This window comes from Notamacropus eugenii, chromosome 3, assembly GCF_028372415.1.
Source record: "Notamacropus eugenii isolate mMacEug1 chromosome 3, mMacEug1.pri_v2, whole genome shotgun sequence".
Lineage (NCBI taxonomy): Eukaryota > Metazoa > Chordata > Mammalia > Diprotodontia > Macropodidae > Notamacropus > Notamacropus eugenii.
Genome location: NC_092874.1, coordinates 378,853,862 through 378,859,861, shown reverse-complemented (window position 1 = coordinate 378,859,861; position 6,000 = coordinate 378,853,862).

Genomic DNA, 6,000 nt, shown 5'->3' with positions numbered 1-6,000 from the left:
TATTTTCTTCTGCATTTTTTGAGTCTCCTTTAGCAAGCAGTTGACTCATTTTCATAATTTTCTTGCATCACTCTCATTTCTCTTTCCAATTTTTGCTCTACTTCTCTAACTTGACTTCCAAAATCCTTTTTGAGTTCTTCCATGGTCTGAGACAAATTCATATTTTTCTTGGAGGCTTTGGATGGAAGAGCTTTGACTTTGTTATCTTCTGTTTGCATGCTTTGGTCTTCCTTGTCACCAAAGTAAGATTCTATAGTCTGATTCTTTTTTTGATTTTTGCTCATTTCGCCAGTCATTTACTTGACTTTTGAGCTCTTTGTCAAGGAAGATCTCTGCTTCCAGTGGGGGTGAGAGGGTGTACTGTCAGCCATTCGATTCCCCCCCACAGTTTGTGGGCTTAGAGCTACAGAAACAGTCCCTGTCTCTGCCCCTGCTGTTGTTGTGGCTGCTGTGGGTTCCTTCGCCCTCTTCCCCCTCTGCTGCTCTGGGCCTGGGGCTAGACCATTCCACTCTCCCATGCTGGTCCCACAGGCTTTTTCCATTGACCTTCCAATTTGTCCTTGGTGTTTTGGGGTCTTGAAGTCTGGAAACCACCACAGGTGTGAGAGATTCAGTCTCCCCAAGGTCTGCTCAGGTTCTGTCTGTGCCAGAGTGGCCCATGCTGGACTGTGTGCTGCCCCCTGTGTGGTGAGAGAGACATTTCCCAGAGATCTTTCAAGCTGTCTTGAGCTGGAGATTTGCTTCACTCCATCATTCTCTGGGTTCTGTAGCTCCAGAATTTGTTTAGAGAAGTTTTTTACAGGTATTTGGCTGGGCTTGGGGGCAGTGCTCTAGAAAGTGTATGCTTTTATTCAGCCATCTTGGCTCCACCCCTGATAATACAATTTTTCTTACATGGCTTAAATGTGAAGTCTTTTTTTTTCTAGTTCCCTTGCATCCAACCAAGACTCTAACAACCATTCCAGATAAAATGGACACAGGTACTAATTAAAGGTCTCTATTAAAAAAAAACAAACTACAATAACAAAAAATGTAAATATCTTCTAGATTTCCTCGATAACTTGTTGTGCATTAAAGGTCCCTAAATTATTTGTACCCTTTGACTCAGAGATCCTATTACTAAGTTTGTACCTCAAAGAGGTCAATGACAGTAAGAAAAGACTCATATATGCAACTATATTCGTGACTGTACTCTTTGTAATAGCAAAAAGCTGGAATTATTATGTCCAGAATGATCAGAGAATGACTGAACAAATTATGGTATATGAATGTAATGGAATCTCATTGCACAATAAAAGTACTAAGTATATGAATATTTTTTAAAATATGGGAAAATTTGTATGAAGTGATATAAAATCAGCCAGTCAACTATGTGCAGGGTACTGTGTTGAAGGCTTAGGATATTAAAAAACATTAAAAACAGTTTCACCAGTCCCTCTGTCTCCTCAACTCCCATTTCCTTATCTCTGGCACTATGTTTACTTTATAATAGATTATCTTGTATATACATAGTTATTTGTATGTTGTCTCTTCCATTTAGAATATAAGTTCCTTACTGTGCCCAAAGGGCTACAAAAATGTACGTACCCTTTGACCTAGCAATATCGCTACTAGGACTGTATCCCCAAGAGATCATAAAAATGGGAAAGGGTCCCACGTGTACAAAAATATTTATAGCAGCTCTCTTTGTAGTGGCCAAAAACTGGAAATCAAGGGGATGTCCATCAATTAGGGAATGGCTGAATCAATTATGGTATATGAATGTAATGGAGTACTACTGTGCCATAAGAAATGATGATCAAGAAGACTTCAGGGAGGCCTGGAAGGACTCATATGATCTGATGCTGAGCGAAAGGAGCAGAACCAGGAGAACTTTGTGCACAGCAATGACCACAGTGTGTGAGAGTTTTTTCTGGTAGACTTGGAACTTCATAATAACACAAGAACTTACAAAAAAGAAAATTCCCAATGGTTTTCTAAGGCAAAATGCCTTCCACACTCAGAGAAAGAACTATGGAATTCATTCGCAGAATGTAGCAGATCATGTTTGTGTGTGTGTGTGTGTGTGTGTGTGTGTGTGTGTGTGTGTGCATTATGTTTTGATTTGTTATATGATTTCTTCCATTTATTTTAGTTTGTCTACATAGCATGACTATAGTGAAAATGTATTCAATAGGAAAGTATATGTAGATCCTATATAGAATTCTTATGTCACCTTGGGGAGGGAGGAGGATGGTAGGGGATAGCTGTGGAGGGGGGGGGGGGTGTAAAAATCTAAGTTTTATGGTAGCAATTGTAGAACATTAAAAAATAAATAAATAAAATAATAAAACAAAAAAGAATATAAGTTCCTTGAGAGCAGGAACCACATTATTATCTTTTTAACTACAGTGTTTTGCACAGTGTCATACCTGGCACATATTAAGTTTTTAATAAATGTTTGTTCATTGACTGACTGATTGACTGACAGTCTCTTCCAACAAAGAGCTGACATTCTAATTGCTATATTAAAAATGGAATAAGTAACTCCATTTTGTTTTTTAACCAACACTTTGTGATAGGATATTTAAGTTTCAACTCCATGCAAGTCACTTGATTCTGGAGACTGTACAAATTTGCTCCTCCTCCCCACTGTCATCCCACAACATGAATACCCTTCTACCCCTCACCTGAGTGTCTCCTATCCCCTGTACCAATAAGAAACCAGATGACTCCATCCTTACATCCTATTTATCACTCTCTCCAAATTGTATGTTAACCACATAGAAATCAGGGACTCTTGTGCAACTGAGAACTTGGGACCTGATTTATTTTGTTTGGCAACTGCATGTCTTGCTGAATAAATCTGTTGTCTGGATGAAACTCAGTTTCTTTATTTCATTGTAACAAATGGGGGAAACTATATGAAAATAACTAGGTACATACAAGATAGGGTAAATGGGAGGTAATCTCAGAGTGAAGGGTGAGGATTAAAGGGAAGAGACTAGGAAAGGTTTGAACCCAGGTTTTCCTAATTCTAAGGGGATTTCTCTATTCACTATGCCACACTTGACAAAGAACAACTAATATAAACTACAAAAATGGAAAGTGACATATATAGCAGCTAGGTGGTGTAGTGGATAGGTCACCAGGCTCTATCCAGTTAGGAAGACCTGAGTTCAACTCTGGTCTCAGACCTGAGTGTGTGACCCTGGGCAAATTACTCCACCCTGTTGCCTCAGTTTCTTCATCTGCAAAATGAGATAGAGAAGGAAATGGCAAACTACTCCAGAATCTTTGTTAAGAAAACCCCAAATCAGGTCACCAAGATTTGTATGACTGAACAATCACTCTTTTGCCTACTTTCAAGGTTTTTTTGGTGAGTTTGGAACAGGGTTAATTAGGGAGGAGAGGAGTTGTGTGTTTATTGAAATATCCTTGCTGCATCAAAACAAAATGTTTCAATTAAAAAAATTTATTTAATCTCATTCTGATATTAAACTATTCTCCCTGTCAAAAAGTTGTAACATTTCCTTATAACTAATCTCAATTTTTTCAGGTGCCAATTGAAGGTTATTTCTTATTATCTGTCCCCAGGGTAATTAGAGGACCTGTTCACCAGTCTCCAAACAGTAACTCTTTGTTTTCCAAAGAACATGATTTTTGACCTCCTGACACACCTTTCTTCTAATAAATTAAAAGGTAGAACAAAGAAGGCTTCGCTAGAAGAGTGATATCTTCTTTTTTAAAAAAAATTGATTCTAAACTTAATAAACAAATAAAATGAGGATTTTCAGATACATAGTGAAACAGAGAGGTTATTGCATGCAACCATGAATCTCTATTAGGTGCATTTTTCTTTTAAAATATATAATAAATTCAATGTACAACTTTAAAAGTTCTTCCATTTGCCTGTGATGCTTTCTGACCTTCCTTCTTTTGTCGTCTGTGAACTTAAAGAAGAATGTTTTATAAAAATAAAATAAAATACAATTTTAAAAAATATAAATGTTTCAGTCATCTTTTTTTGGCCTTTCTTTTTTTTTTGGCATTCCTAACATTCCTAACTCCCCTTCTCCCTCCTCTTCTACCCCTAAACTGAAAAAGAAAGACAGAAAGAGAAAACCCTTGTAACAAATCTGTATAGTTAAATGAAACAAATTCCCTCATTAGACATGTCTGAAGACATATTTCATCTTCTTCATCTTGAGTTCATCACCCATCAGTTAGAGGGTGCTTCATCATGCATCATCATGGGTCCTTTGGAATTATGGTTGGTCATTGTGTCGATCAGAGTTCTTGAGTCTTTCAAAGTTGTTTCTTCATGGTTGGTCATGACATGAATCAGAACTCTCAAGTCTTCCAAAGCTTTTTTTAAAACTGTTATTGTTATTGTAAAAATTTCTGCTCCTTTCACTTTGTTATCAGTTCATCTAAATTTTCCCTTGTATTCTCCGAAATTTTCTCTTTTGTCACTTCTTACAGCACAATAGTATTCCATTCCATTCATATGCCACAATTGTTTAACCATTTCCCAACTGATAAGGAGGCCCTTAATTTCTAGTTTTTTAATTATACAAAAGAGGTACTATAAATATTTTTTGTAAATATGTATCCTCTTCTTTTTTCTTTGACCTCTTTGACATATATGCCTAATAGTGTTATCACTGCTTCCAAAGCTTTGCATAGTTTAGTAACTTTTGGGGGCCATGCTTCCAAACTGCTTGCCAGAATGGCTGGAGTGCTTCACAACTCAACTAACAATATATTGGTTTTTCAGGGCCCTTCCAAAAATTGTTATTTTCCCTTTTTATCAGTTTTGCCAGTCTGATGGTTATCCAACAGAATCTCAGAGTTGCTTTTAGTTGCATTTCTCTAATTAGTGACTTGGAACATTTTTTCACATGGTTTTTGACAGCTTAGATTTCTTTCTTTGAAAACTACTTGTTCATATCCTGTGGTCATATATCTACTGGGGAATGGTTGTTCTCATAAATTTGAATATACATATATTACATATATAACATGTATATTTATATATATATACACACACATGTGTGTCTTGGATGTGCAATCTTGTGTGTGTGTGTGTGTGTGTGTATCTTGGGTATAAAATCTTTATTGGAGAAATATACTGCAAAGTTTTTTCCAATTTTAACTGAATTGGTTTTGTTTTTGCAAAAACTGTTAAAATATTTTATCATCCAATTTATCTTAATATGATCTTATCTCTACCCCTTGTTTGGTCATGAAGTCTTCTTCTATCCATAGGTAACAGGGATTTGGAGCATGGCCAAATAATCTAAAACAGTGACACCCATATAGGAGATGCCAGGGACCTGTGACTATGAGATGTGAGAACTGGCACATGGTGGACATTCTGCATCACCCTGTCACATAGATGGGAGCAGGCTACTCAGAACTGTCTGCATCTTTAAGTTTACCTGACTGAGACTGACAGTGTTTCTGCAGCATCCAGAGGTGAAGGACTCATTCACTCACAGCAAGTATTCCAAGTAGTAACAGGAAAGAGGCCTTCTCCCTTACACCCTATGGCCTTCAGAAACAGGCTTAAGGTTTTGGCCTGTTTTCATTTGTCCTTTTCAGTTCTAGGTACAAGAAAGGGAGTTCTCAATCCAGAAGCCATAGGGACCATAGAGTCCAGGATTTCAGGTCAAATGTTGTGACCAGCCTAGCAGGAAAGCCCACAGAAGCAAGGGTCCCAGAACAAAATGAGGATGGGAGGGAACTTGGAACTTGGTCAAACGAATTCAGTGTAAGAACTGAGCTAAACTGTCAATCTAATCCCCCTTTTTCCCCCAGAGACAGAAGTGGTCTGTGTAGGAAGAACTATGCCTCAGAGGTATATGTGTGTGAGAATAATTGTATATTTTGTAAATATTCCTTTGTAAAAGCTAATCTGTTAAGTGGTTGAATAGAACTGTGGTGTTTAGACCCATAAAAATGAAGTAATACAATTAGTGGTGGTTTGAACCAAAGGTAGGGATGAGAGACTCCTTC